The sequence below is a fragment of the Scyliorhinus torazame genome, chromosome 12 (assembly GCF_047496885.1).
Source record: "Scyliorhinus torazame isolate Kashiwa2021f chromosome 12, sScyTor2.1, whole genome shotgun sequence".
Classification (NCBI taxonomy): domain Eukaryota; kingdom Metazoa; phylum Chordata; class Chondrichthyes; order Carcharhiniformes; family Scyliorhinidae; genus Scyliorhinus; species Scyliorhinus torazame.
Window position 1 is genome coordinate 76,790,687 of NC_092718.1, and position 12,941 is coordinate 76,803,627.

The following is a 12,941-nucleotide window of genomic DNA, read 5'->3' on the forward strand; positions in this document are numbered from 1 at the left end:
AGATCCCCATAGACCCTCACCCCTTATCACTGACTACACACCCATTTCATCACATCCCACACCCCCAAGTACACACTCCTCTATCACTGACTCTATCCACCCATTTAATCCCCTCCCACATCCCCACGTACACTCTCCCCTATCACTGACTCTACCCACCCATTTAAACCCATCCCAGACCCCCATGTACACTCTCCCCTATCACTGACTCTACCCACCCATTTAATCCCCTCCCACATCCCCATGTACACTCTCCCCATCATTGACTCTACCCACCCATTTAAACCAATCCAAGACCCCCATGTACACACTCCCCTATCACTGACTCTACCCACCCATTTAATCCCCTCCCACATCCCCATGTACACACTCCCCTATCACTGACTCTACCCACCCATTTAATCCCCTCCCACATCCCCATGTACACTCTCCCCATCATTGACTCTACCCACCCATTTAAACCAATCCAAGACCCCCATGTACACACTCCCCTATCACTGACTCTACCCACCCATTTAATCCCCTCCCACATCCCCATGTACACTCTCCCCTATCGCTGACTCCACCCACCCATTTAATCCCCTCCCACATCCCCATGTACACACTCCCCTATCGCTGACTCCACCCACCCATTTAACCCCCTCCCACAGCACCATGCACACTCCTCTATCACTGACTCCCCCCACCCATTTAATCCCCTCCCACATCCCCATGTACACACTCCCCTATCACTGACTCTACCCACCCATTTAATCCCCTCCCACATCCCCATGTACACTGTCCCCTATCACTGGTTCTACCCACCCAATTAATCCCCTCCCACATCCCCATGTACACTCTCCCCTATCACTGACTCGACCCACCCATTTAATCCCCACCCTCATCCCCATGTACACACTGTCCTATCACTGACTCTACCCATCCATTTAATCCCCTCCCACATCCCCATGTACACTCTCCCCATCATTAACTCTACCCACCCATTTAATCCCCTCCCACAACCCCATGCACACTCCTCTATCACTGACTCCCCCCACCCATTTAATCCCCTCCCACATCCCCATGTACACTCTCCCCATCATTGATTCCCCCTACCCATTTAATCCCCTCCCACATCCCCATGTACACTCTACGCTATCACTGACTCTACCCACCCATTTAATCCTCTCCCACATCCCCATGGACACACTCCCCTATCATTGACTCTACCCACCCATTTAATCCCCTCCCACATCCCCATGTACACTCTCCCCTATCGCTGACTCTACCCACCCATTTAATCCCCTCCCACATCCCCATGGACACTCTCCGCTATCACTGACTCTACCCACCCATTTAATCCCCTCCCACATCCCCATGTACACTCTCCCCTATCGCTGACTCTACCCAACCATTTAATCCCCTCCCACACCCCAATGTACACTCTCCCCTATCGCTGACTCAACCCAACCATTTAATCCCCTCCCACACCCCCATGTACACACTCCCCTATCGCTGACTCCACCCACTTATTTAATCCCCTCCCACACCACCATGTACATTCTCCACTATCACTGACTCTACCCACCCATTTAATCCCCTCCCACATCCCCATGTACACACTCCCCTATCACTGACTCTACCCACCCATTTAATCCCCACCCACATCCCCATGTACACACTCCTCTATCACTGACACTATCCACCCATTTAATCCCCTCCCACATCCCCATGTACACTCTCCGCTATCACTGACTCTACCCACCCATTTAATCCCCTCCCGCATCCCCAAGTACACACTCCCCTATCACTGGCTCTACCCACCCATTTAATCCCCTCCCACATCCCCATGTACACACTCCCCTATCACTTACTCTACCCACCCATTTAATCCCCTCCCACATCCCCATGTACACTCTCCTCTATCACTGACTCCCCCCACCCATTTAATCCCCTCCCACATCCCCATGTACAGTCTCCCCTATCACTGACTCTACCCACCCATTTAACCCCCTCCCACATCCCCATGTACACTCTCCCCTATCAATGACTCTACCCACCCATTTAATCCCCTCCCACATCCCCATGTACACACTGTCCTATCACTGACTCTACCCATCCATTTAATCCCCTCCCACAGCCCCATGCACACTCCCCTATCACTGACTCCCTCCACACATTTAATCCCCTCCCACATCCCCATGTACACTCTCCCCTATCACTGACTCTACCCACCCATTTAATCCCCTCCCACATCCCCATGTACACTCTCCCCTATCGCTGACTCTACCCACACATTTAATCCCCTCCCACATCCCCAGGTACACTCTCCCCTATCACTGACTCTACCCACCCATTTAATCCCCTCCCACATCCCCATGTACACACTCCCCTATCGCTGACTCTACCCACCCATTTAATCCCCTCCCACATCCCCATGTACACTCTCCCCTATCACTGACACAACCCACCCATTTAATCCCCTCCCACATCCCCATGTACACTCTCCCCTATCACTGACTGTACCCACCCATTTAATCCCCCCCCACATCCCCATGTACACACTCCCCTATCACTGACTCTACCCACCCATTTAAACACCTCCCAAATCCCCATGTACACTCTCCCCTATCATTGACTCTACCCACCCATTTAATCCCCTCCCACATCCCCATGTACACTCTCCCCTATCGCTGACTCTACCCACACATTTAATCCCCACCCACATCCCCATGCACACTCTCCCCTATCACTGACTCTACCCACCCATTTAATCCCCTCCCACATCCCCATGTACACACTCCCCTACCACTGACTCTACCCACCCATTTAATCCCCCCCCCATATCCCCATGTACACACTCCCCTATCACTGACTCTACCCACCCATTTAATCACCCTCCCACATCCCCATGTACACTCTCCCCTATCACTGACTCTACCCACCCATTTAATCCCCTCCCACATCCCCATGTACACTCTCCCCTATCACTGACTCTACCCACCCATTTAATCCCCACCCACATCCCCATGTACACACTCCCCTATCACTGACTCTACCCACCCATTTAATCCCCTCCCACATCCCCATGTACACACTCCCCTATCACTGACTCTACCCACCCATTTAATCCCCTCCAACATCCCCATGTACACTCTCCCCTATCACTGACTCCACCAACTTATTTAATCCCCTCCCACACCTCCATGTACACGCTCCCCTATCACTGACTCTACCCACCCATTTAATCCCCTCCCACATCCCCATGTACACACTCCCCTATCACTGACTCTACCCATCCATTTAATCCCCTCCCACATCCCCATGTACACTCTCCCCATCATTAACTCTACCCACCCATTTAATCCCCTCCCACAACCCCATGCACACTCCTCTATCACTGACTCCCCCCACCCATTTAATCCCCTCCCACATCCCCATGTACACTCTCCCCATCATTGATTCCCCCTACCCATTTAATCCCCTCCCACATCCCCATGTACACTCTACGCTATCACTGACTCTACCCACCCATTTAATCCTCTCCCACATCCCCATGGACACACTCCCCTATCATTGACTCTACCCACCCATTTAATCCCCTCCCACATCCCCATGTACACTCTCCCCTATCGCTGACTCTACCCACCCATTTAATCCCCTCCCACATCCCCATGGACACTCTCCCCTATCGCTGACTCTACCCAACCATTTAATCCCCTCCCACACCCCAATGTACACTCTCCCCTATCGCTGACTCAACCCAACCATTTAATCCCCTCCCACACCCCCATGTACACACTCCCCTATCGCTGACTCCACCCACTTATTTAATCCCCTCCCACACCACCATGTACATTCTCCACTATCACTGACTCTACCCACCCATTTAATCCCCTCCCACATCCCCATGTACACACTCCCCTATCACTGACTCTACCCACCCATTTAATCCCCACCCACATCCCCATGTACACACTCCTCTATCACTGACACTATCCACCCATTTAATCCCCTCCCACATCCCCATGTACACTCTCCGCTATCACTGACTCTACCCACCCATTTAATCCCCTCCCGCATCCCCAAGTACACACTCCCCTATCACTGGCTCTACCCACCCATTTAATCCCCTCCCACATCCCCATGTACACACTCCCCTATCACTTACTCTACCCACCCATTTAATCCCCTCCCACATCCCCATGTACACTCTCCTCTATCACTGACTCCCCCCACCCATTTAATCCCCTCCCACATCCCCATGTACAGTCTCCCCTATCACTGACTCTACCCACCCATTTAACCCCCTCCCACATCCCCATGTACACTCTCCCCTATCAATGACTCTACCCACCCATTTAATCCCCTCCCACATCCCCATGTACACACTGTCCTATCACTGACTCTACCCATCCATTTAATCCCCTCCCACAGCCCCATGCACACTCCCCTATCACTGACTCCCTCCACACATTTAATCCCCTCCCACATCCCCATGTACACTCTCCCCTATCACTGACTCTACCCACCCATTTAATCCCCTCCCACATCCCCATGTACACTCTCCCCTATCGCTGACTCTACCCACACATTTAATCCCCTCCCACATCCCCAGGTACACTCTCCCCTATCACTGACTCTACCCACCCATTTAATCCCCTCCCACATCCCCATGTACACACTCCCCTATCGCTGACTCTACCCACCCATTTAATCCCCTCCCACATCCCCATGTACACTCTCCCCTATCACTGACACAACCCACCCATTTAATCCCCTCCCACATCCCCATGTACACTCTCCCCTATCACTGACTGTACCCACCCATTTAATCCCCCCCCACATCCCCATGTACACACTCCCCTATCACTGACTCTACCCACCCATTTAAACACCTCCCAAATCCCCATGTACACTCTCCCCTATCATTGACTCTACCCACCCATTTAATCCCCTCCCACATCCCCATGTACACTCTCCCCTATCGCTGACTCTACCCACACATTTAATCCCCACCCACATCCCCATGCACACTCTCCCCTATCACTGACTCTACCCACCCATTTAATCCCCTCCCACATCCCCATGTACACACTCCCCTACCACTGACTCTACCCACCCATTTAATCCCCCCCCCACATCCCCATGTACACACTCCCCTATCACTGACTCTACCCACCCATTTAATCACCCTCCCACATCCCCATGTACACTCTCCGCTATCACTGACTCTACCCACCCATTTAATCCCCTCCCACATCCCCATGTACACTCTCCCCTATCACTGACTCTACCCACCCATTTAATCCCCACCCACATCCCCATGTACACACTCCCCTATCACTGACTCTACCCACCCATTTAATCCCCTCCCACATCCCCATGTACACACTCCCCTATCACTGACTCTACCCACCCATTTAATCCCCTCCAACATCCCCATGTACACTCTCCCCTATCACTGACTCCACCAACTTATTTAATCCCCTCCCACACCTCCATGTACACGCTCCCCTATCACTGACTCTACCCACCCATTTAATCCCCTCCCACATCCCCATGTACACACTCCCCTATCACTGACTCTACCCACCCATTTAATCCCCTCCCACATCCCCATGTACACACTGTCCTATCACTGACTCTACCCACCCATTTAATCCCCTCCCACATCCCCATGTACACTCTCCCCTATCGCTGACTCTACCCACCCATTTAATCCCCACCCACATCCCCATGTACACACTCCTCTATCACTGACACTATCCACCCATTTAATCCCCTCCCACATCCCCATGTACACTCTCCGCTATCACTGACTCTACCCACCCATTTAATCCCCTCCCGCATCCCCAAGTACACACTCCCCTATCACTGGCTCTACCCACCCATTTAATCCCCTCCCACATCCCCATGTACACACTCCCCTATCACTTACTCTACCCACCCATTTAATCCCCTCCCAAATCCCCATGTACACTCTCCTCTATCACTGACTCCCCCCACCCATTTAATCCCCTCCCACATCCCCATGTACACTCTCCCCTATCACTGACTCTACCCACCCATTTAACCCCCTCCCACATCCCCATGTACACTCTCCCCTATCAACGACTCTACCCACCCATTTAATCCCCTCCCACATCCCCATGTACACACTGTCCTATCACTGACTCTACCCATCCATTTAATCCCCTCCCACAGCCCCATGCACACTCCCCTATCACTGACTCTACCCACCCATTTAATCCCCTCCCACATCCCCATGTACACTCTCCCCTATCACTGACTCTACCCACCCATTTAATCCCCTCCCACATCCCCATGTACACTCTCCCCTATCACTGACACTATCCACCCATTTAATCCCCTCCCACATCCCCATGTACACTCTCCCCTATCACTGACTGTACCCACCCATTTAATCCCCTCCCACTTCCCCATGTACACTCTCCCCTATCACTGACACTATCCACCCATTTAATCCCCTCCCACATCCCCATGTACACTCTCCCCTATCACTGACTGTACCCACCCATTTAATCCCCTCCCACATCCCCATGTACACACTCCCCTATCACTGACTCTACCCACCCATTTAAACACCTCCCACATCCCCATGTACACTCTCCCCTATCATTGACTCTACCCACCCATTTAATCCCCTCCCACATCCCCATGCACACTCTCCCCTATCACTGACTCTACCCACCCATTTAATCCCCTCCCACATCCTCATGCACATTCTCCCCTATCACTGACTCTACCCACCCATTTAATCCCCTCCCACATCCCCATGTACACTCTCCCCTATCGCTGACTCTACCCACCCATTTAATCCCCACCCACATCCCCATGTACACACTCCTCTATCACTGACACTATTCACCCATTTAATCCCCTCCCACATCCCGATGTACACTCTCCGCTATCACTGACTCTACCCACCCATTTAATCCCCTCCCGCATCCCCAAGTACACACTCCCCTATCACTGGCTCTACCCACCCATTTAATCCCCTCCCACATCCCCATGTACACACTACCCTATCACTTACTCTACCCACCCATTTAATCCCCTCCCACATCCCCATGTACACTCTCCTCTATCACTGACTCCCCCCACCCATTTAATCCCCTCCCACATCCCCATGTACACTCTCCCCTATCACTGACACTATCCACCCATTTAATCCCCTCCCACATCCCCATGTACACTCTCCCCTATCACTGACTGTACCCACCCATTTAATCCCCTCCCACATCCCCATGTACACACTCCCCTACCACTGACTCTACCCACCCATTTAAACACCTCCCACATCCCCATGTACACTCTCCCCTATCATTGACTCTACCCACCCATTTAATCCCCTCCCACATCCCCATGCACACTCTCCCCTATCACTGACTCTACCCACCCATTTAATCCCCTCCCACATCCCCATGCACACTCTCCCCTATCACTGACTCTACCCACCCATTTAATCCCCTCCCACATCCCCATGTACTCTCCCCTACCACTGACTCTACCCACCCATTTAATCCCCTCCCACATCCCCATGCACACTCTCCCCTATCACTGACTCTACCCACCCATTTAATCCCCTCCCACATCCCCATGTACACTCTCCCCTACCACTGACTCTACCCACCCATTTAATCCCCCCCCCACATCCCCATGTACACTCTCCCCTATCACTGATTCTACCCACCCATTTAATCACCCTCCCACATCCCCATGTACACACTCCCCTATCACTGACTCTACCCACCCATTTAATCCCCTCCCACATCCCCATGTACACACTCCCCTATCACTGACTCTACCCACCCATTTAATGCCCTCCCACATCCCCATGTACACTCTCCCCTATCACTGACTCTACCCACCCATTTAATCCCGTCCCACACCCCCCTTACACTCTCCCCTATCACTGACTCTACCCACCCTTTTAATCCCCTCCCACATCCCCATGTACACTCTCCCCTATCACTGACTCTACCCACCCATTTAATCCCCTCCCACATCCCCATGTACACTCTCCCCATCACTGACTCTACCCACCCATTTAATCCCCTCCCACATCCCCATGTACACTCTCCGCTATCACTGACTCTACCCACCCATTTAATCCCCTCCCACATCCCCATGTACACTCTCCCCTATCACTGACTCTACCCACCCATTTAATGCCCTCCCACATCCCCATGTACACTCTCCCCTATCACTGACTCTACCCACCCATTTAATCCCCTCCCACATCCCCATGTACACACTCCCCTATCACTGACTCTACCCACCCATTTAATCCCCTCCCACATCCCCATGTACACTCTCCTCTATCACTGACTCCACCCACTTATTTAATCCCCTCCCACACCCCCATGTACACACTCCCCTATCACTGACTCTACCCACCCATTTAAACACCTCCCAAATCCCCATGTACACTCTCCCCTATCATTGACTCTACCCACCCATTTAATCCCCTCCCACATCCCCATGTACACTCTCCCCTATCGCTGACTCTACCCACACATTTAATCCCCACCCACATCCCCATGCACACTCTCCCCTATCACTGACTCTACCCACCCATTTAATCCCCTCCCACATCCCCATGTACACACTCCCCTACCACTGACTCTACCCACCCATTTAATCCCCCCCCCACCTCCCCATGTACACACTCCCCTATCACTGACTCTACCCACCCATTTAATCACCCTCCCACATCCCCATGTACACTCTCCCCTATCACTGACTCTACCCACCCATTTAATCCCCTCCCACATCCCCATGTACACTCTCCCCTATCACTGACTCTACCCACCCATTTAATCCCCACCCACATCCCCATGTACACACTCCCCTATCACTGACTCTACCCACCCATTTAATCCCCTCCCACATCCCCATGTACACACTCCCCTATCACTGACTCTACCCACCCATTTAATCCCCTCCAACATCCCCATGTACACTCTCCCCTATCACTGACTCCACCAACTTATTTAATCCCCTCCCACACCTCCATGTACACGCTCCCCTATCACTGACTCTACCCACCCATTTAATCCCCTCCCACATCCCCATGTACACACTCCCCTATCACTGACTCTACCCACCCATTTAATCCCCTCCCACATCCCCATGTACACACTGTCCTATCACTGACTCTACCCACCCATTTAATCCCCTCCCACATCCCCATGTACACTCTCCCCTATCGCTGACTCTACCCACCCATTTAATCCCCACCCACATCCCCATGTACACTCTCCGCTATCACTGACTCTACCCACCCATTTAATCCCCTCCCGCATCCCCAAGTACACACTCCCCTATCACTGGCTCTACCCACCCATTTAATCCCCTCCCACATCCCCATGTACACACTCCCCTATCACTTACTCTACCCACCCATTTAATCCCCTCCCACATCCCCATGTACACTCTCCTCTATCACTGACTCCCCCCACCCATTTAATCCCCTCCCACATCCCCATGTACACTCTCCCCTATCACTGACTCTACCCACCCATTTAACCCCCTCCCACATCCCCATGTACACTCTCCCCTATCAACGACTCTACCCACCCATTTAATCCCCTCCCACATCCCCATGTACACACTGTCCTATCACTGACTCTACCCATCCATTTAATCCCCTCCCACAGCCCCATGCACACTCCCCTATCACTGACTCTACCCACCCATTTAATCCCCTCCCACATCCCCATGTACACTCTCCCCTATCACTGACTCTACCCACCCATTTAATCCCCTCCCACATCCCCATGTACACTCTCCCCTATCACTGACACTATCCACCCATTTAATCCCCTCCCACATCCCCATGTACACTCTCCCCTATCACTGACTGTACCCACCCATTTAATCCCCTCCCACTTCCCCATGTACACTCTCCCCTATCACTGACACTATCCACCCATTTAATCCCCTCCCACATCCCCATGTACACTCTCCCCTATCACTGACTGTACCCACCCATTTAATCCCCTCCCACATCCCCATGTACACACTCCCCTATCACTGACTCTACCCACCCATTTAAACACCTCCCACATCCCCATGTACACTCTCCCCTATCATTGACTCTACCCACCCATTTAATCCCCTCCCACATCCCCATGCACACTCTCCCCTATCACTGACTCTACCCACCCATTTAATCCCCTCCCACATCCTCATGCACATTCTCCCCTATCACTGACTCTACCCACCCATTTAATCCCCTCCCACATCCCCATGTACACTCTCCCCTATCGCTGACTCTACCCACCCATTTAATCCCCACCCACATCCCCATGTACACACTCCTCTATCACTGACACTATTCACCCATTTAATCCCCTCCCACATCCCGATGTACACTCTCCGCTATCACTGACTCTACCCACCCATTTAATCCCCTCCCGCATCCCCAAGTACACACTCCCCTATCACTGGCTCTACCCACCCATTTAATCCCCTCCCACATCCCCATGTACACACTCCCCTATCACTTACTCTACCCACCCATTTAATCCCCTCCCACATCCCCATGTACACTCTCCTCTATCACTGACTCCCCCCACCCATTTAATCCCCTCCCACATCCCCATGTACACTCTCCCCTATCACTGACACTATCCACCCATTTAATCCCCTCCCACATCCCCATGTACACTCTCCCCTATCACTGACTGTACCCACCCATTTAATCCCCTCCCACATCCCCATGTACACACTCCCCTACCACTGACTCTACCCACCCATTTAAACACCTCCCACATCCCCATGTACACTCTCCCCTACCACTGACTCTACCCACCCATTTAATCCCCTCCCACATCCCCATGCACACTCTCCCCTATCACTGACTCTACCCACCCATTTAATCCCCTCCCACATCCCCATGTACACTCTCCCCTACCACTGACTCTACCCACCCATTTAATCCCCCCCCCACATCCCCATGTACACTCTCCCCTATCACTGATTCTACCCACCCATTTAATCACCCTCCCACATCCCCATGTACACACTCCCCTATCACTGACTCTACCCACCCATTTAATCCCCTCCCACATCCCCATGTACACACTCCCCTATCACTGACTCTACCCACCCATTTAATGCCCTCCCACATCCCCATGTACACTCTCCCCTATCACTGACTCTACCCACCCATTTAATCCCGTCCCACACCCCCCTTACACTCTCCCCTATCACTGACTCTACCCACCCTTTTAATCCCCTCCCACATCCCCATGTACACTCTCCCCTATCACTGACTCTACCCACCCATTTAATCCCCTCCCACATCCCCATGTACACTCTCCCCATCACTGACTCTACCCACCCATTTAATCCCCTCCCACATCCCCATGTACACTCTCCTCTATCACTGACTCCACCCACTTATTTAATCCCCTCCCACACCCCCATGTACACGCTCCCCTTTCACTGACTCTACCCACCCATTTAATCCCCTCCCACATCCGCATGTACACACTCCCCTATCACTGACTCTACCCACCCATTTAATCCCCTCCCACATCCCCATGTACACTCTCCGCTATCACTGACTCTACCCACCCATTTAATCCCCTCCCACATCCCCATGTACACTCTCCCCTATCACTGACTCTACCCACCCATTTAATGCCCTCCCACATCCCCATGTACACTCTCCCCTATCACTGACTCTACCCACCCATTTAATCCCCTCCCACATCCCCATGTACACACTCCCCTATCACTGACTCTACCCACCCATTTAATCCCCTCCCACATCCCCATGTACACTCTCCTCTATCACTGACTCCACCCACTTATTTAATCCCCTCCCACACCCCCATGTACACGCTCCCCTTTCACTGACTCTACCCACCCATTTTATCCCCTCCCACATCCGCATGTACACACTCCCCTATCACTGACTCTACCCACCCATTTAATCCCCTCCCACATCCCCATGTACACACTGTCCTATCACTGACTCTACCCACCCATTTAATCCCCTCCCACATCCCCATGTACACTCTCCCCTATTGCTGACTCTACCCACCCATTTACTCCCCACCCACATCCCCATGTACACACTCCTCTATCACTGACAATATCCACCCATTTAATCCCCTCCCACATCCCCATGTACACTCTCCGCTATCACTGACTCTACCCACCCATTTAATCCCCTCCCGCATCCCCAAGTACACACTCCCCTATCACTGGCTCTACCCACCCAATTAATCCCCTCCCACATCCCCATGTACACACTCCCCTATCACTTACTCTACCCACCCATTTAATCCCCTCCCACATCCCCATGTACACTCTCCTCTATCACTGACTCCCCCCACTCATTTAATCCCCTCCCACATCCCCATGTACACTCTCCCCTATCACTGACTCTACCCACCCATTTAATCCCCTCCCACATCCCCATGTACACTCTCCCCTATCGCTGACTCTACCCACACATTTAATCCCCTCCCACATCCCCATGTACACTCTCCCCTATCACTGACTCTACCCACCCATTTAATCCCCTCCCACATCCCCATGTACACTCTCCCCTATCGCTGACTCTACCCACCCATTTAATCCCCTCCCACATCCCCATGTACACTCTCCCCTATCGCTGACACTATCCACCCATTTAATCCCCTCCCACATCCCCATGTACACTCTCCCCTATCACTGACTGTACCCACCCATTTAATCCCCACCCACATCCCCATGTACACACTCCCCTATCACTGACTCTACCCACCCATTTAATCCCCTCCCACATCCCCATGCACACACTCCCCTATCACTGACTCTACCCACCCATTTAATCCCCTCCCACATCCTCATGCACATTCTCCCCTATCACTGACTCTACCCACCCATTTAATCCCCTCCCACATCCCCATGTACACTCTCCCCTATCGCTGACTCTA

At 52.5% G+C, this 12,941-nt stretch overlaps 1 protein-coding gene across 1 annotated transcript in view; it reads right to left on the reverse strand.

Moving 5' to 3' along the window:
- LOC140386495 (von Willebrand factor A domain-containing protein 7-like) overlaps positions 1–12,941 on the reverse strand; it is a 232,342-nt gene that overhangs the window by 177,710 nt on the left and 41,691 nt on the right. The window lies entirely within an intron of this gene.